The sequence below is a fragment of the Myotis yumanensis genome, unplaced genomic scaffold (genome assembly GCF_028538775.1).
Source record: "Myotis yumanensis isolate MYYU_CA2020_CCGP unplaced genomic scaffold, mMyoYum1.0.hap1 SCAF_7, whole genome shotgun sequence".
Lineage (NCBI taxonomy): Eukaryota > Metazoa > Chordata > Mammalia > Chiroptera > Vespertilionidae > Myotis > Myotis yumanensis.
In genome coordinates, this window is record NW_027223758.1 from 64,250,637 (window position 1) to 64,270,738 (window position 20,102).

General features: G+C 49.3%; 1 protein-coding gene across 5 annotated transcripts in view; it reads left to right on the forward strand.

Moving 5' to 3' along the window:
- Nucleotides 1–372: 372 nt before the first annotated feature.
- LDLRAD4 (low density lipoprotein receptor class A domain containing 4) overlaps nt 373–20,102 on the forward strand; it is a 337,040-nt gene continuing 317,310 nt past the window's right edge. For 2 of the 5 annotated variants that reach the window (XM_070420714.1, XM_070420718.1), the window contains exon 1: nt 373–762. The gene's annotated coding sequence lies outside the window, so the exon portion shown is untranslated. Of the gene's footprint in view, nt 763–966; nt 1,073–1,525; nt 1,670–20,102 lie in introns of those variants that run through there. The other 3 variants (XM_070420717.1, XM_070420716.1, XM_070420715.1) reach the window with 3 other exon arrangements.

The window sequence follows — 20,102 nt, forward strand, 5'->3', positions numbered from 1 at the left end:
GGTGGGCGCGCGCCCCGCGAGGCCCGAGCCCGCTGCCGCGTGCGCAGCCAGTCGCCCCGCGGAGCCCTGGGGTCCCGCGGCCTTGGCGCCCGCACGCGCCCAGCTCCGTGCCCGCAGCCTGCAGAGGTCGGTGCGGACTGTGCGCGCGGGGTCCAGGTCGGCCCCACCTGCCAGCACCGCGGCCCCCGGCGGCCTGGCCGCACGCCGGTCCCCGCCGCGGAGGGGGATGGGGAGGGAGGAGAGACGAGGAGTTGGAGACAGACACAGCCTCCGCGAGCACAGTTACGGCAGGAGACAGACGGCGGCGGCGGCGGGCGGCGGGCGGCGGGAGACTCCCCCCTCCGGCGACGGGAGGCGGGACACCTCCCTCGGCGGCCGGAGCACTGTACCCCCAGCCCCGAGGCTGCGGGACGGAACGGGGACTAGCAGGCGAGTGCGGCTGGCCCTGCCTGCCCCTGCCCCGCGCGACACCGCAGCCGGCCGGGGATCCCCTGCGAGCCGGGGAGGAGCCGCCGCCGCCGCCACCGCCGCCAGACAGACTGCGAGTCCCTGGGAAAGTGAAAGGGGGGCGGGGAGCGCAGGGGAGGCCGGGGTATAAGGTCCCCGGCTCTTAAAAAGACCCAGCGCGCCGGCCCCCCCGCCCCCCTCCCAGCCGCGGCGGCCCCGCACCCCGCGCCCCTCCCCCGCGCCCGGCAGGGCCCGGCGGCCCAACGAGCCGCACTGCGGGCGGTCCCAGCCTCCGCTCCGGAGGGGCGGCCGCAGGTGAGTGCGGACCCGAGGTGGCTGCAGTGACCGTGGCGTCTGGCTCAAGTTCAGCGCTGCGCTGAGGACCGGGATTGGGGGCGGAGGGGGGGGGGGGCGCGGAGTGGTGGGGACCCGGGGACAGGACGCTCCGGGAACGGGACGTCCACGAGCCTGCGCCGTCGGCGGGGGCCGAGGGAGCGGCCCAGCACTGGGCACCCTCCCCACCCTGGCGAGTGGCTGGGACACGAATGCCCGAAGTCTGCGAGGCAGTGTCTCCCGTGGGCACGGAGGCCACCCCGGTTGTGGGGACGGGGGTGCTTTGCTGAAGGTACACTGCCGACCCCCACCCCGTTTTCTATTTCCCGGTTCCCCGGCGCGGCTTGTCCTGCGGTTGCAGGACTTAATTCTGCACCAGGAGGCCGGCGTCAGCGGTTGGGTGGCCGCTCAAACTGAGGTCTTGGCTCCCTTGGGCCTCCGGGTCGGGGGACTGGAGGTCAGAGCGAAGCGGGAACATTGTGCAGGACCTTGCGGGGGAGTTTGCGGAAAGAAAAGGAGGCGGGAGCCGGCATTGCTATGGACCCTTGGACCTGCAGCCCCGGCGCCCCGCAGCCTCACGCCCCGGCACCCGGCATCCTGCGCCCCACGCCCGGCAAACCCTAGGACCTGCCTCTCCCGGCGCTGACCCGGGTTCCCCCGCGCGCGTTGACGTCGGTCGCGGGGCCGCCCGGAGCTCCCGGCATTGGCTGGGAAGTCGATTGTCTCGGGCGGCTGCTGTTACACTGAGGTTGGGTCTCCGAGCTCTGGAGGAAGCAGGCAGGCGTGTGTTGAATTTCTCTCTGACCCTCACGGTGGAATGAACAGGAAGCGACGAGCACCCAGCCCAGGCCCGGCACTTGCCTTTGTTGTGGGGTCAGCCTGCACAGCGGTGAGGAGGCTCCCGGTGCCCCTGTCCGGTGGGCCGCCCAGGGTGGGGTTGGGGGCGCGCCTTGCAAGTACGCTGCTGGAAGACAGTGGGCTGGCTCTACTCAGGTTAATTCGTTATGGTGGCAGAGAGGACATTTGCTTGTTTTTAAACTTTTTTTTTTTTTAAATTGGAAAAGGAGGAGGCTTCCCAACGTGGCGGATTTTCTGGAGGACGGCATGGGCGCGTTGTGGGTGGGTGGCACCTGGAGAAGGCGCACGGGTCAGTGCCCCGTTTCCTGGCTTTGCTGGCAGGGCACCGCGCTGCTTGTCTAGACTGCAAGAAACTCTTTATAGCAAGTAGGGCTTCCTCGCTCCTCCTACCCAGGCATATGAATGACTGCTGAGTGGCAATGGCCACATAAACCGGCTTAATTTTTATTTTCTTCAGTCTTTTAATTAGCTAGCATTGGATAAGTTTGATTTGCTTCTTTTCTCTTCCTTTGTGTCCCATCTATTCCCTTCTTTTTCTCTCTTATATTTTTGGCAACTTCTTGTCCCTGGACCCCTCCACTTATAGTTCAGTGCTCCTTTCTAAATGTTAAATGTGATTGTGATATTGATTGATGACCTACTGTGTGCTTGGCATTGTGGGATGCAAGGTGAAATAAGTTGTAAAGAGTGTTGATTCAGAGAGCTATCATTAGTAAGTTTCTTTCAGTGGAGGTGGGTAGAGATGGTGAACAGCTTTGGCTCTTAAAAATATCTGGGTTCTGTGGCTGGCATGAAGGTTGGTGCCTTCCCTCAGGACTAGGGCTGGGAAACTGCTCTTTAAGATGGCCCTTTCCTCTTGTCTGGCTAGCCAAGGAAGGTATTCTCCCATTTGTATTTCCTCTGGAGCTTCAGGACTGAGTATTGAATTACAGGAAAGATTCTGTAGAGTCTGCACCGAGAAGCTGTCATTGCACAAGCCGTGTTTTGCATTTTGCATATGCGTATTTAGTCTTTTCTGCTATTTATATTGAGTTTACTGTCATCAGTACATCTGCCTTTATATTCTGCAGAATTCTCTCGGAACACATTCTTTATGTTTAGTAAAGGATCATAATGTCAAATTTGAGTCATTACATAGACAAATGAGTAGATCAGAATATTACCCATGCACATTTATGGATTACAATATTTGGTTTCCTATCAACCCTTGAATGCAGAGCAGTACCTTTTAAAAATGGGAGAAATTCTTCGTGATCTTTGGAAGCTTAATTCTTTTGAGAGCTTCCTGTTACTATTGACATTTGAACACACTGTTAGGAATTAGGTGCCAATCTGTAAATGCTAGTAAGGGATTTGTTGTAATGGAGTTGTAGTGGCATTCCTCTCTTGATTTAAAATATCCCTCTACGTTTCCAACATTCTGCTGTTACCCCTGGAAGAATTTGCCCTCATTGGCCATGGTTCCAGTTTGTGTAGGTTTGTATTTATGATGAAGAGGACTATTCCCAGTAGGCTTTGGGGGGCTGTCTCTTGAATCCTTTTAGGGCCTTGGTTTGCATGACCACAACCCTGAAGAGGAACCCAGCAGTGCCAGCTGCTTATTTGGGGATTTTGTGCCAATTTGTTGGATTCAAAGTCCACCTTCACAGCGCCCCCCCCCCCCCCCCCCCACCTTCGAGTATATACATACATAGACAAATATTTATTTTCCCCCAACTGCTGTCAGTGTCCTAAGAATAGTTTAGTTGCCTGGTGCACTGAGAGTAAGGGCCCATCTGTAGAGGTGTTTTCCCTTTGGGACTTTACTGTGGTTTTGGTTGACTTCGCAGCTCTGCAGAGCAGCCTTACAGTTCATGGACACAGAGTTTTATCTGGGACTCTGGAGGGGCAACTCCCAGCCGGACAGGGGAATGGGGAGGTGAGAGTGACTTTTGCTCTCTGAAGGTCGTTTCTGGGCTGCTGCCAAGGAGAGACCACCAAGCTCTGTCTGGGTCCCTTTGCACTGCCCAGCATGCAGTCAGCCCAGCATTCAGTCACCCTATGGTCTGGGCAGGAGGTGGTTGCTCTGTGTCACCCTGTAAAACCCAAGCACTTGGAGGACTCAGGGCAGGGACACTTGGGACTGACGGGTTAGATCAGTGGTTCTCAACTTCTGGCCCTTTAAATACAGTTCCTCATGTTGTGACCCAACCATAAAATGATTTTCGTTGCTACTTCATAACTGTAATGTTGCTACTGTTATGAATCGTCATGTAAATATCTGATATGCAGGATGGTCTTAGGCGACCCCTGTGAAAGGGTCGTTCGACCGCCAAAGGGGTCGCGACCCACAGGTTGAGAACCGCTGGGTTAGATCTTTCTGGTAGCCCTCATCATGTTTTTTTTTTCCTCATCTTTCTTCTGAATCTCGGCTTAGGGAGTCTCTCTGATGTGTCTGTCCTTTTGGGTGAGAGTTAATAGAGAAAACTCAAGGAGCAATAGCTATAAAAGATTATTCCATGTTAACCTGGAAAATTTTTAGAAATGCTTATTAACACACTTTATATAGGCACATGGCTATTTATACGTGAACAGTAGCAAAATAGCTAAGTAGTCCCAAATTGCCCTTTCCTCCCTTCTTCCTCCTCCTCCCTTCTGCCTTCCATTCCTCCTTTCCTTTTTTTAGGTCTCAGAGAACTCGCCTGGAAGCCATTATTATCTGATGTCAAAGTGACTTTCTGCTACATGGGATTTGTTAGTCTACAATTACACCTTGACCTATATTATGGATGTTCATGGAAGGTGAATCTTAAGTTTTAAAATAGGAATGTAAAGCTTCTGCCTACTATTTGAAAATTTAGGCCACAAGACCTGCCATTTTTTAGGGAGTTTTTTTTTGGTCTGGCATTACTTGCTTCACTGTTAAGCCCGTAAGGGAAATAGCCAAGCGCCTATACTATTAATTGGATTTATATTTCCAATTAATATTATCTTTTCCTCTATCATAGGAGGACTTGAAAGTAATATCTATGCTGTGTCATATCCAGGTGATTTAAGTATGGATTGCTTTTCTTTGAATTCCCACTAAAAATGGTACTTTGGCCTTTTCAGCTGTTTTTGTGAGGACTTTTCTTCCCACCAAGCTTGTTTTCCAGATAGGTCTTGGAAATTACTAAGAACATAGCTATAAGTTCTCCCTCGATTGGCAGCTGAGAGCTTTCCCGGACAAAAATAAGGCTGCACAGTGCCAAATGGTTGACTTTTCTAGAATAAAAACTCTAAAGGGTATGCAAAAAGTCCTCTGGTTAATATATTGGCATTCCCAGAACCCACTAAAACTCCGGCAGCCTGCCAGACACCACTTAATGAGGATGCAGAATGTCTGGCTCAAATCCCCATGAGCAGACGGGGATAGGAGCTCATGTCCACACCCTTTATTAATTTTTAATGACTGTACTTTTGTTTTTCAGATTTTGTTCTGTAACCCCCGCCCCCCATCATGACTGACCCCCACCACACCCCTCTCCCCATCCATTTATTTATTCATTTACTTGGCATTGGAAAAATGTTGAGACTTTTAAGGTTAAGAATCCTGCTGAGGGATCATTTCTGTTTGCATGGGTTCTTTTGTTGTTGTTTTTCTTTCTTTTCCTTCCTTCCTTTTTTTTTTTTTTGGAAGGGGAAGAAAGAAAAGGAACAGAAAAGGAGGTAACTTTTTAAAAATGATGTTTTATTGTGTGCTGGAAAAGAGAAGCATTTATGAAACTTTAAGTTTGTCAGACAGTTTATATGACAGTGCAAGTTGCTGCTTGCCAAGCTCCAGACAGATTGCTAATGTTACATGACAGGGATAAATAAATTACCGCTGTCTGCAACGCGCTTGCACTGCAGACGCACTCTGCAGCCAGTGGCGGCCCAGGCGGTGCGCACCCAGGGAGCCTGGCGGTTGGCTGTGCAGCTGCAGGGAAGGCCTCTGCCTACTGCTTACAATTCTGTGACTTGGTTCGGAAGTGAAAAGGGTGTGTCCCTCGCTGTATTTTTGGCAGTGCTTCGGGGCAGCAGAATCCACGTAGCAGCTCTGTGTCCTTAGTTTTGCTGGTGGCTTTGCCCCCTTACCCTGTCCCCCCCCCCCCCCCCCCCCCCCCCGCCCTTTCTTCCTCCTCATCAGGGCACATGGCACCTAGTCTTCCCCGCAGGGACCTGCTCCAAGAAACTAAACTTTGCTCTTAGATGGACCTGCTCTGGCCCGATGGTTTCTCAGAGCCAAGTTTCAAACTGTTTACAGTTGCGTTCTTTCTGCAGGTGCAGACATTGAGAACAAATTGTCTGAGATAAGTGTGGTGCTGCCCTGGGCGGGGGCTGGGTGGCACTCCTGGGCATAATGTACTTTCATCTCTGGCAATTTGGATAGTCAGCTGGCAGAGTGACAGGTGTAATGAACTTAATGGTCTCGCTCTGGTTGTTAGTGGACACACTGCTCATATTACAAAGCCACCTCCTAAACTGGGCCCCTGCCAAATGACTTGCTCTTCTCTTCGCAGACTGGATGCAGGACCTGGACTACTCGGGTGACGTTAAGAGCAGGAATTGGGTGGGTGTGAGCAACATCTGTGTACCCTCATCCACATGATCCCTAAGTGGATCTAGAATTTCTTTTCAAAGTACGATTGTTCTCTCCAGTTTGCAAGAAGGCTCCATCTCATTCACCCACCCCTGGCCAGCCATCCTTCCATGTGAGGTGCGGCAGAGGCCTTCTGTGTAAGTGGGTGGACGCCTTGCTTCTGGGGTTTGCAGAATGGCAGGCTTCCTGCTGTGCCTTGTTGGTTCCTTTGCAGGGCCACCATCCTCCAGAGATGGGCTGGGCTCCTGGCCACTGGTGGAGGTATGGCCAGGGATTATTTTCATTGGCCCTCAAGAGTTGGGGAGGGACTTTTCATAATCAAATCTCACTGCTTCTGGAAGGCAAGAGCGGAGAGCCCATAGCTTGAATCCAGGCTGTTTTCAGAAGGGCTCCTGGACCTCTGACGCCCCCCCCCCCCTCCTCGCCCCGTCCCCCACCCGTCTTCCACCAGGCACTTGGTCAGAGAATACTAGCAGTGATTCCAAGCACTTGCATATCACTAACGGTGCCAGACTGTTCTTAGGGCTGCACGCACATTAACTGACTTAATCCTCACAGCAGCCTTATGACCTAGGTACGGCTTCCATCCCCAGTTTGCTGGAAGGCAACTGGGAGCCCTGAAATTCCCCAGAGTCACAGCTCTTGTAAATAAAGGGTGGAGTCTGATGCAGTCCAGGCAGTGTCCCCCTGGGGTCTGGGTCTTCCTCAGGGACCCCTTACCGGCTGGGTGGAGGGGGACAGTGGCACTTCTCTCTCCTTGTCCCCATACAGTTCCAGTGACCAGCCAACAAGCCCCTTCCTTCTTGCTGCCTTGACTGTGGCTCTGGTTTCTACTCCCCTTACTTTCCTTCCCCATTCTTATTTCTAACTCTTGCTCTCTGTTCCTATGTTGCCTATGGCAAGAACCTCAGTTTTGGTAATTGAGCCGTTGGTGGTTTTGTTTGGCCACATCAGCCTCCAGTTCCTTGGAAGAAGGTGGTATTCTGCAGTGTTTCTTGCAAATGATGTCTGTTAGTCTTCTGTGGGTGCCAGGGCATTAGGACCTGTTTCCTGGCTGGTGAACTGAGGCTTGTGGGTCTGGGGGTGAGGATGGACTGGATGAGGCCTCCTCCCGTTGTCCATTCACTCAGAAGGATCCAGCTTGTTCCAGTACTTGGAACATTTTTGTTTCCCTTTGCTTCTCACATATGGGGGCGGGGGGAAGAAAAAATAATAGTCTTTAAGATTCTCTGTTTTGCTCCATGGGGGCCATAAATTAACCACACATAACATCTGAAGAGTAATATAAAAATATTAAACACATTTCACCTCTTGTGAAATATTGTCCATCTTGGACAAACCTAAGTGTTTGAGATTACAGAACCTAAAGTGAGTTCCCAGGAGATGCAGCTTTTTTGGGGTCTGGCAGGACAGCGTTTCAGCGCTTTGCAAAAACTTCCCCAGGCTGTAGGGCTGGAACGGAGATGGAGCCTGTCATAGCCTCTGAGCTCGGCCGGGTGGCTGGAATGGTGATGCCCTTCATGTAAATATCTATTACTGTGCCCACACATTGTGAGGATTTCTGATCCTTTGTCACATTTTATCCTTACAGCCCCCTGGGATGGGGTTGGACAAGTGTTCTCTTTGCAGTTGAGGTAAGGCAGGCCTCTGGAAGTTCCTGTTCTGGCCTGTGCTCTGTCCTCCAGTCTCCACAGCACTGAGCATCCACATTTTGTGTGGCTTGCCCCAGACTGTATCTTAGTCCTCAGCACCAGGGTGAAGCCACTCCCATACCTCCTGTGGAGCAGGTGTGAGTACAGCCAGTCAGGGACAGATGTGGGGGCCCAGGGCGTGCTGCTGATCCAGTGCTCTGCCCTCGTTTTCCAAACCTGACTTTTCCATGGAGTCTTTCAGGCCTGGCTGAACCCAGTGTCACCAGTCCTGTCTCTGAAATCCTTCCCTCCCCCTCCCCCTCCCCCCGATTATATACTTATTGAAGATAATCAGGAAAATATAAAACAAAGGAGAAAATAAAAATGACCAAAATTATGGTTCACTACATTTAGAGATGACCTCTGTTAACAGTTTAGTAGATTCTTCCAGGTGTATTTATTGGTTAATTATAAAATCATATAAAAAAGTTATGTACTTTTTTAAAACAGCATTTCATCATAAAATTTTTTTCATGTAATTTAAATATTCTCCAATATAGCTTACTGTATAGTTATATTGTTATTTTTAAAAGACCTGCTTTGGGACATTGAAGCTGTTACCAGTTTTCTCTATTATAAATAACACTAGCGGCCCAGTGCACGAAATTTGTGCGCTGTGGGAGGGGGGTCCCCTCAGCCTGGCCTGCACCCTCTCCCAGTCTGGGAGCCCTCGGGGTGGGGAGCAGACCTAAGCCGTCAGTTGGACATCCTTAGCACTATTGTGAGCCTGGCTTCTGGCTGAGCGGCGCTCCCCCTGTGGGAGCGCACTGACTACCAGGGGGCAGCTCCTGCATTGAGCGTCTGCTCTCTGGTGGTCATTGCTCGTCTAGCGACCAGTTATTCCACTGTTTGGTTGATTTGCATATTAGCCTTTTATTATATAGAACTACCTTGAACTTAAGCATATCCTCTGGTGAGGGTTTTTTATTTTTTTTATTTTTTTTTTTTATTTTTTTTTTTTAAAGAATTTTTTTTTTTTTTTTTTTTTTTTTTTAATATATTTTACCGATCTTTCTACAGAGAGGAAGAGAGAGGGATAGAGAGTTAGAAACATCGATGAGAGAGAAACATCGCTCAGCCGCCTCCTGCACATCTCCTACTGGGGATGTGCCCGCAACCCAGGCACATGCCCCCGACCGGAATCGAACCTGGGACCCTTGAGTCCGCAGGCCGACGCTCCATCCACTGAGCCAAACCGGCCTCGGCAGGGGTTTTTTAAAAAATATATTTTATTGATTTTTTACAGAGAGGAAGGGAGAGGGATGGAGAGCTAGAAACATTGATGAGAAACATCGACCAGCTGCCTCCTGCACAACACCCGCTGGGGATGTGCCTGCAACCAAGGTACATGCCCTTGACCGGAATCAAACCTGGGACCCTTCAGTCCACAGGCCGATGCTCTATCCACTGAGCCAAACCGGTCAGGGCGAGGATTTTTTTATTTATTAATTTTATAGAGAGAGGGGAAAGTGGAGACACACACACACACACACACACACACACACGGAGAGAGAGAGAAACATCGATGTGAGGGAACATGGATTGGTTACCTTCTGTACATGCCCCAACTGGGGGTCGAATGCGCAACCTAGCATGTGCCCTGACTGGGAATTGAACATGCAACTTTTTGGTATACAGGATAATGCTCCAACCAACAGAGCCACACCAGCCAGGGCTACATTGAATGTTTTGATGACATCCTTTGAATAGATTTCTAAGAGGGAAGTTGGCGGGGGGGTGTCTAAGAACTTTGAGAGGTTCCTCCAAAAGTATTACCAGGTTACTTTTCAGAAAGGATGGCACACTTTACACTCTAGATATGAGGGTGGCTGTACCCTTGGCAGTGCTAAATATTATTATGAAAAAAACCTTTGCAAATTTGTCAGTAAAATGGTATGATATTTAAATTTTCCTTCCCAGTTTTTTTGATGTAAAAATCTGGGTTTATGTCATCCGGGTCATAGGTGAACAGTTTTGCTGTTTGTGAGAGTTTTGTTATGGGCAAATGCAATGATGTTACAGTAGATGATCTCATCAGGAGGGATAAGACCTTTGTGCTATTTTAAATTTAAATTAAATTCTACTCAGGCAAGTTAAGGTCACGAAACAGTCTAATGATATATTTTTAAATGAAAGTGCAGGATTTCATGGCCAAGGACTGCACCTGGTCTTTTCCCACTATGCTAACCCTTCCTCACAGGGGCATCTTGGACTCACAATAGAGGGATGAGGGCCAGGAGAGGGAGTGGATTCAGCATCCAGTTGCTTAAAATGCTGTGTGACATCTTGTTCAGTCACCTCTCTCCATTTTAAATGTCCGCTTTTTGAGATTAAACTTTTCCCTAGCCTTGTACTCAAGGATGGAGACATAAAATCCATTCCCCTAATGTTTCACTTGATGGTTGTTGATGCTCAACGCTTAATGCTGGTGCCCACTGTTGCCTGTTCTTCACTCCTTCCCTCTACAGATTTGGTAGAATTTTCTGCTTCTGGCCAAGGCCTGAGCCCTTTCAGAATCACATGCAGCTATTAACAGTGTCTGGCCTCCTAAGCTGGTTACTTCTGAAGTTTGAGAGAAAGGAAAAATCACTTTAGTTGGTTGCCATTATCTAAAGGTAGGTCAGTTTTGTGTTTTTCAAAGGCAGCCTTTTCAGTTGAATGGTTGGGACTGGTTGGAGGGGAGTCCACTTACAATGCTGGTTGAAGGGAGCAAGATGTAACACCCCCATTTTGGGGGCTAGTCCCAATTAGCTTGTTCTATTCACATGCATCTATATGCATCCATTTGTTCAGCAGGTGTGGGTGCTCAGGGGTGCATGCTGGGAGTGTGCACCGTCTGTGGCATGGCCCGGTGAGCAGTGTTCAGGGTCTCTGGGGCCCTGGTGGGCACTGTTCTGCCTCTGTGCTCAGGCGAGTCCCTGCACTCCAGGCACAGATGGTGGGGAGCTCTGCTTGAGCAGTTGGGCTTGGCCCACATCTCTGCCTTCCTGGCCACACAGTGTACCACAGTCTGCATTCCCAGGTGCAAACCTACCTTATTTGTGGCTGGCGGTGCCAACGGTGCCAAGGACTAGAAGATGGAGTGTGCAGTGGTTCAGTGGTGGGCGGGCCAGCTGGTGGCCATGCAGGTGGTCTGGCCAGCAAGGGTTGGACATGGTCTTCAGGGGAGCAGCCTGTGCAGGGTCCCTTGCGGGGGTGGGTGGGAGGTTCCCAGGGGAGTTACATGCTAACGATGTTATGGAACGGGTTTCTGGAACATTTGCTCAGTGCACTTTGGGTGACTGAAAAATACAGCTCGTGTCCTTTTCCCCTGTTTGCTGTTGGCTGATGGGTGCAGGACTGACAGACTTATGTTTAATTTGACCTTGCTGGATTTGGCTTGTGCCTTCAGCAGAATGATAAAATGCCAGAATGCTTTTCTAGTAGGGACAGAGGGCCTTTTCGGACATAAGGCGTGCGTGATTTCAAGGGTGGAGGTAATGTTTACAGTTGAATGGCTCTATTGAACATTTGTTTCTCTGCTACTTTGGCTGTTAATATAAATATTACATCCTTACAGAACTGCCTTACAAAAAAGCAGTTTTCATCCTATTGGTGTTTAAATATGAGATTCAAAATCTTTTACTTCTAAACTAGAGGTCCTGAGATTAAACATTTTTTCATCTGAAGAGTAATGTAAAAATAATAGACAGTTATTGTACACATAGAGTTACAAGTACATAATTTATGTAGTAAATTTAGACCAGAGAAATCATGATATTTGTTTTCTGACAAAGTTGGAGGACAGTAAATGGAGAGGAGTACCCTGGCCAGTGTGGCTCAGTTGGTTGGGTTTCATCCCATGCACTGAAGGGTTGCTGGTTCGATTCCTGTTGGGGGCACATACATGGGTTGCTGGCTTGATCCCCAGTGGGGGGCGTGCAGGAGGCAGCTAATCGATGTATGTTTCTCTCTCTCTTCCCTTCTCCCTTCCTCTCTCTCTAAAAAATCAATTAAAAATCGTTAAAAAAATTAAAATGGAGTGGGAGCATTAGTTATTTAATGGAACTCTTAGTGCTTTACTTTGTAATATGAATCCTTCCTCTTTCACTGTGGTAACCTGTTTTATATATTGGAATTTAAAAATCAGGCATGCCTAAGCAATGGCTCCTTTCTGGCATCTGCCATGGAGCAGACTGTGCCACTGGACCCACCCGAAAAAGCGGCAGGCCTGGGAGGCAGCCGCCTGCAGCAACTTGCTGTCCCCAGTGTGTGTGGAAGGATCTGAGCAGATGTCCTGTCTCCTGGTTTTGAGGAAGGTTTTGCCATAAGGGCTTTTCTTTTTTCGCCTGCCACTCCTAATTGTGTCTTCTGGGTTCTTGTCCAGCCATGTCCTGGAAGGCTGTTTGACTGTGGAAAGTCAGTTTGCCCTTCTCTAAAACAACTAATTGCCCACCTGTTAGGTTTTGAAGAGGATTAAATAAGATCATGTATATGCACACCAGCTGGGAGAGATCCAGTGCACTATCATAGCAAATACTCAATAAATGGCGATTATAAAGTCAAATAAGTATTTGTGAAGTGCCCGGCCAGCCTGGTGGGGTGGACACACAGCTCCTGCCCCCTGGGGGCTTGGAGACCCAAGGAGAAGATAGATTATGTGTACAGGAAGCAGCCAGAAAATAAAAGCGGGCAGTTTCCTAGTATAATCAAGTCTCTGGTTGAGATTGAGAATCACCATTTATGCTATTAGGAAAGGCTCTGTACTTGAAGAGTGAGGCCGCTGGGCCTAAAGGGCGGTGAGCTCTGATGGCCTCACTCATTCCCTCCCTTCCCTTTTCTTCTGCTCCACATTCTTAACGAGCACTGACGGCCAGGCACTGCCCCTGTCCCCACTCAGCTGCTGCACGGGCGATGGCCTCCCTGGGGTGGTATAAGGCAGGGGTCCTCAAACTACTGCCCGCGGACCACATGCAAATACAAATATTGTGTTTGTTCCCGTTTTGTTTTTTTTTTTTATTTCAAAATAAGATATGTGCAGTGTGCATAGGAATTTGTTCATAGTTTTTTTTAAAACTATAGTCCGGCCCTCCAACGGCCTGAGGGACAGTGAACTGGCCCCTTGTTTAAAAAGTTTGAGGACCCCTGGTATAAGGGCTGGGGAGCTAGGAGGACTTCCCTGTCTACTGTGGTCAATCCAGGGAGACTTCACGGGCAGATTGGCTTTGGGCTGAGACTTGGTGAAAGAACAGAGTTTTGCCAGGTGGACAACAGGGAGCGGGTGTTCTCCATCGGTGACTTCCAGAGAGTTGTGTGCACTGGGGTCTAGAAGACAAATTCTGGAGCTTTTAATTTCTATGCATAATGTGTACGATGCACTATTACTCTGATACATGTATGTGATTTATAAATAAATACACGGCGTCCCCCAAAACATGTATACACACTTTTAACAGCTGATAGCTCAATTGATGTTTCTTTCTTTTCTGCCAGAGTAAGTTTTGAACAAAGGAAATTTATCCTAAAATGCTACTGGAAGTGTGAAAAGGCAGTTGAAGTACAAATATTGTCTTTATAATTATTCAAAGTGTGTATACATTTTTTTGGGGACCCCCCCCAAAATGTATATGCACTTTAACAGCTGACAACTCACTTAATTTTTACTCCTTTTCAGGTTTAACTGATTTGAATAATGGGTGAAACCAGACTAAACTTTGAACAAAGAAAATTTATCCACTAGACTTTTTTTTAAGGGGATACATAAAATATAAATTTTATAGTACAAAACTGGCAACAGTTGATGAATTGAGGGCGCACAAATACCAAACAAAATTATTCTTGGTGTTTGCGATTTCATTGCTTCTTGTTATCAGCAGTGCCTGGACCAGAATGGTTATCGGTTTGAAAACAGGCATTGACAAAAAAATTATTCATTTGTGTAGATTCTTTTAAAATTTGAAAATGACCTGTATGTTAATAAACACTGACTTTATAATCATTCAAAGTGTGTATACATTTTTTTGGAACGCCCTATATACATGACCCGTGTGTGTGTGTGTGTTCACACTTTTGCTCATAGGAGTATATGATTTAAAAAATTGGGGGACTGCTCTAGCTGGTTTGGCTCAGTGGATAGAATGTCAGCCTGTGGACTAAAGGGTCCCAGGTTCGATTCCAGCCAAGGACACATGCCTGGGTTGTGGACTCGATTCCCACCCCCCCCAGTAGGGGGCGGGCAGGAAGCAGCCAATCAATGATTCTCTCATCATTGATGTTTCTATCTCGCTATCCCTCTCCCTTCCTCTCTGAAATCAATTAAAAAAAATTGGGGGATCATTGGGGCCATGGGAACACGTGTTCAGAATAGGGGTGAGAGGGAGCAGCCTTAAGGGTGAGGAGGGGGCTGCTTATTTCACTTTGTCTAAGATGATGCATAGAGTTCCTGCAATTTAGAACCCTGTGCCCTACCCCAGGGACAGGAAACCGGCCTCTGCATTCGAGTTAATGATGGAGACAGAGGCCAGGGGTCTGCTGGCTTTTCCTGGTTTGGACACCACTATCAAGGGCTTAATAGTTAAGGTGGCAAATGAAGTGCTTTCTGATCTCCTTGGGCCATTGGTTCAGGTGATCAATAGGGTAAATAGGCAGTTGCAGCAGTGAGTTTGGAGGCGGGCTTCCGCTCCATGGCCCCACCTCTGAGGAAGGCACCTGCCCTGAGGGACAGTGCTGATGAGATGCTCTCCTCCCTCCGTTAAGGGGGAGCTTGTCTTCTGCACCAGTTCGAATACACCCTCTGCTGTTGGATAACAGGGTGCTGTGATCTCTTAGCTTCCTTGGCTTGTTCACTGAGGAGAGCTGATGGCAAGATGTCAGCGGGCCCTTCTGGCTTGTTCTTAGGGTTGACAGAGGGGAACGGCGAGCAGAGCCCAGCAAAGAATCTATGGCTGCTTCTGAGAGCTGGCTAAAGAACTGAACCCCCCCCTATTTGAAATACTCCATTTGCCGTCATTTCTGGTGCGGTTTTATGGCAACTTTCTCTAGGCAAGCCGTGTTTGGGTACTTGGTCTCCCTACCTCAGAGCTGGCCTGCCAAGGAAAGCTGCGGGGGAGGGATGGCCAGGTTCAGAGTCGCCCTTCAGTGGGGCCTGTCAGGGAACCAGGCACCTTCTACCCACATCTGGAGAGCTTAGAGGCAGAATTCTGTTGCATGTATTGGATTTGGTTATATATTTACATAGAGGATTTTGCCTCTGAACTCGGAACTCCAAACTCATATCTAACTGCCTAGTGGGCATCTCCAGTGTCCAATGGGCATCTCCTGATCCCCCACCTCCCCCACTGCCCCCTTGGTTCCTCCACACCTCCACCTCACTGTCCCATCTCAGTAACTGCATTCCCGCTGGCCCAGTGATGCAGGCCACACATCTTGGAGGTCTCCTTGACTCAGGCCATCCACAAATCCTGTCGGTTCTGTCTTCAAAGTCTGCCCCATATCTGGTCACTTGTCATAGCACTACCGCTAGCAGCTCAGTGTGTCCCTTCTCCCGGCTCATGCTCTCCTCCTACCTCCTAGGGTAGTCTCAGCCCAGCCATTCCAGTGATCGCTCTGCTCCTCTGCCAGGCAGAGGGGCCAGTAGCCCCACACGTCTGTCCCCTCCCTTCATTCAGGCCTTGGCCAGGAGCCTCTCCCAGGGAGGCCATCCCTGACCATGGGCCCTGCCCAGACCCGGTCCTGGTTTTCTCTGGCTGTTCCACAAGTGCGGGTTGTTACCTTTCCCACTGGAAAGTAAGTGCAGGAGACAGGCGTGTAGCCCAGGGACCACAGCCACGTGACAGAAGGCAGGCAGCACTGGGCACAGCCTGGGGAGGATGGGGCAGCGTGGCATGTGCAGGGCTCGAGGCTCCAGGCTCAGGGTGAGCCGTCTTGCTCCCTTCTCCCTCTCGAAGCCTGGGTGGGGCAGGTGTGGGTGCTGGGTGTCTCAGCTTAGTCACCTCTGGTCAGGTCAAACCTTAGTGTGGATAGAGCATCCCCCTGGCAAGGCTCAGGTGTAGCCCCAGAAGTGAAAGGGATGAGAAAGCAGGCACATCTCAGTGACATCAATGCCATCACCATCCCTGCCGCCCCCCATCCCCTCCCTTCGTGGTCTTAGGTTTTTCTACTCACTTACCTTAACATTTTGTTTATTCTCCCCCCCTCCCCCCCGAGTAAACTACCTCCTAGGAGTCAGGAGAAGCAATTGTTTTCTGGACCAACTCTTGCACTCCATCTCCCCTCCCCCCTTGCAAATTCAACTTGCTGGCTAAATAAATCGTGGATGAATTAGATATTTTTTTATATGTTTCAAACAAATTTATCAAACTGTAAAAGGTCATCAGATTTATTGGTTTTATTGAAATCTTCAGAGGTAGATGTTTTCTGTTTAGGTAAGGTTTCTCTGTTATAATCTTGGTGCCCCCTAAGCTGTTTTCTTCTCTTTTTGGGATCAGGGAAAGTTCAAAGTAGAGAAAATTATGGTCTATGAATCTTTTCCCCCATTTCTTCACAGAAGACAGTTTGACAGTTCCCTGGAAGTTTGACTCATCTTCTAGACATCTGACTGTGCTTTTATTCTGGTATTAGAGATGTCTTCTTGACTCTCATTTTGTTGTCTTGGATTTAAAACCCACAAAGATTAGTAACCAATGGGACAGGGGAAAACACCCCGAATAAGACAGATTCCAAGTAGTGGTGAGTAAGACAGCAGTTCACTTGCAGCCCACGTGTGACAGCCTTGCCTGCAGATGAGAAGGTCAGCCTTGGGTGGGTCAAGGTCTTTCTTCTGCAGGTTTTTCTTTCTTTTTTAAAAATATTTTTATTGATTTCAGAGAGGAAGGGAGAGGGAGAGAGAGACAGAAACAATGAGGAGAGAGAATCATTGGTTGCCTCCTGCACGCCTCCCACTGGGGATGGATCCTGCAACCCCAGCATGTGCCCTGGACCAGAATTGAACCCGGGACCCTTTAGTCCTCAGGCTGACGCCCCACCCACTGAGCCAAACTGGCTAGGGCTGCAGGTTTCCTTCAGGCTCCCATCCAGAGGGCCCACCTGCAGTCCTGCCCTGACCAGTGATGGTACATGCCCACCCCAGGTTGGCTGGGGTTTCTTGAGGGCTAAGCTCCAATCTTTGCCTCTATTAGGAATCTCTGGTTTGACTGATAACGGCGCACACCCCGTCACCCAGAAAACAGACTGGAGGAATTGTACCAGGCCATTACAAATAGATGTTTTCCAGCCCTGGCTGGGGTTGCTCAGTGGTTTGAATGTTGGCCCTGAGGGTTGAGGGTTTGATTCCTGGTCAAGGGGTTGCAGGTTTGATCCCCTGCCTCGGTGGGGGCTTGTGTGGGAAGCAACCAATCGATGTAGCTCTCTCACATCCATGTTTCTCTCTCTTTGTCTCACCCCTTCCCTCCCTTCCACTCTCTCTAAAAATCAATGGAAAAAATATCCTCTGGTGAAGATGAATAAAAACAAACAAACAACAACAAAAATAGATGTCTCCAGTGTAGCACTATGGGTGATGTAAACAAAATTCTATCTTTTCCATATTTCCTACAATGATCATTTTTATACTAAGGACACTCCCGGTTTTTTATTTCCTTAAGGTGTGGGAAAAAAAGTCAGTTTCTGAAAAATGGTGGAAAACAATTTGATGTGTGTCTTTTTAAGCATTTTGGAAGCGCGATGGAGTTGCTATGGGGATGATAAGGTTTACTCTCTACAGAGTGTGGTTCCATCTGGCACCACATGCTCCCTGAGCAGAGCTGGGCAGTCCTACACAGCAGAGTTTCTCATTAGATGTGGAAACAATTACCCATACGATCTCGATTCCATCTTTCCCCCCTCAAGTCACCATTTAGCTTTGATCTACTAGCAGGAACACAATTCTGGGCTGCATTCCACAGCCTCTGACTGCTCTGTGCCTGTCCCCACCTGTGGGACTTGGTGCGTTACCTACGTCAGAAGGGTTTCTGTCTTCGAGGGTGGAGTGGAGCTGTTTCCTGAACAGGGTGCACAGCGTCATGCTTTTATCACAGTTGGAGTTAATTTTCTTTTGCAGAAGTGCTGACATCTCTTTCAGAGCCACTGTTTTTATTTCCCTTTGCTTTGCCCCTTGAAAGCATGGTCTTCTCTTCATGCACTTGCTTAGAGCCAATTGGTCCCATCTCAATTAGAATCTTACCTAATAATAGACAAACATGTAAATTGACCGTCCCTCCGCTATGCTCACCAGCCAATCAGGAGAGTATGCAAATTAACCCAACAAAGATGGCGGTTAATTTGCATGTGTAGGCGTGAAGCAGTGGAGCGAAGACTGAAGGCTCTGGCCAGAGGAGCAAAGGCCTGGGTCCCAGGTGCCGGAGGAAAACTGGTGCCGGCAGCCAGTGGAAGGAAGGCCTATTTCACGAATCTCTTCATGCAACGGGCCTCTACTAAGGTTATAACATTCTGTGCTGGGGTCATGGTGGAGACATAATACATGCAAATAAAGTTCAATTTCAGTGTGAAAAGCAGTAGGCTTTCTCTTTGTTTGGGTCTTTCGTCATCATTGGAGGACTTGTAGGGCTAACGTAGTGGTGCAGAGCCTGGCTTGGGGATGCCAGGCAGCCAGCTGGTTGGAATTGGGTGGCATTCTCAGAACCCTGGTGGGGGCCTTGGACTACATACCACGGGGACCCCCATACTGGTGCTGCTCTTGCTCTCATTTTAGGGATGTGGTCTTAGGCCAGTCTGAGTTCCGGTTCCCTCATGTGGGAAATGGAGGTGGCAGCACTTGCCTCCTCATAGGGTTATTGTGACTGTCAGATAAGATGGTGCAGGTGTCTGCTTTCTAGTCAGGTGCATTGCCCCCATGTCCTGACCCCTGGTCACTGGGTATCCTGCCCACTTTTTCTGGTTATCTGATAGCATATCTGGGAATGGGCTGTTAGCACCTGTAGATTCTAGTTTAAATGCCTGGTACAAAGGAAGGTTACTGTGATTGATAGGCTCCTGGACAATGACCGGCTGGCATGCCAGCTTGTTTGCCGTGGTGACAGAGGTGGTACTTTCACTCTCAGCCTCAGGGCCAAGTGGAGTTAAGGTGCTTCTGCTTCATGGAAAAAGCAGTTGGAAGACATTCAAGAAATATGGATGCTTGTTCCTAGTTCTGTCCTCAGGTAGCATTGTCCCCAGAGCAACTCAAGATCCGATCCTTCAGTTGTTTGACTGCCCTGGGCATTTGGAGAGCTGCTGGTTAGTTAAGAGAAGAGGGTGAGTGAAAGAGATGTGCTAGTAGACAGTCCACTAACCTGGGTTCCAATCTCTGCTGAAATGGGCACCAAAGGGTCCTGGAGAAACTAAAAGAGATGGTGCCCGGGGTGGTGCCAGCACACAGCAGGTGCTGCAGGTCTGGTAACTGCTCCTGTGTTTGGAGCCAGTGGCTGCCAGACGACTCAGCGAAGGCCACTGTGGACGCATTCAGCCCAGGACCCACTGGTCCCCACTCCCGCCCCAGCAGAGCTCATGTGGCAGTTTCTGTATGGAGTGTGAGCATAAAGGTCGCTGCTCGTAGCTGAGGGTTGGACCGAACATTTGTGTCCTGGGTCCCAACTTGCTGGTGGGGGGCCTAGTGGGAGATGAGAGGATGCTGAAAATGTTAATGCAACTAATCCAATGAGATTAGCCTACTGAGCTACAGGCTTGGAGGGGACAAAGGGTATTGAAGGGACCACTTAGAAGTTTAAACAGACTCAGTTCTCTCTTTTCACCTACCTCTTGTGTAAGGATTTCAATAGCTCCTAAATGAGCTGGCCTGAATGGCAATAGCGCCCTTTTAAATTCTAATTAGCTTGTGAATTAACTAGTATGAATTTTTATTAGTCAGGATGAATTACAGGTATTAATGATTGTGCGGGTCTTAGAGCAAATGAAAGTAGTAGTTATCCAAAGAGGTTTTCGGCCAGCCATCCGCCGAGGGACTTTAAATAGTCTCAGAAAGGCTGTGCTCTCTTTTCATACTGCATTCTTTACCCATTCAATCCCGGACTGGAGCAGTGTGGAGCGGGGACAAGATGTGGGCCCCTCACTCTCCTTGGTGGCCCTGTGAGGAGAGAAGCCCACATAGCTGGCTGGTGGGACCCCAGGTGTTCTGATGTGCGCCACGCCTGCGCCTGTGG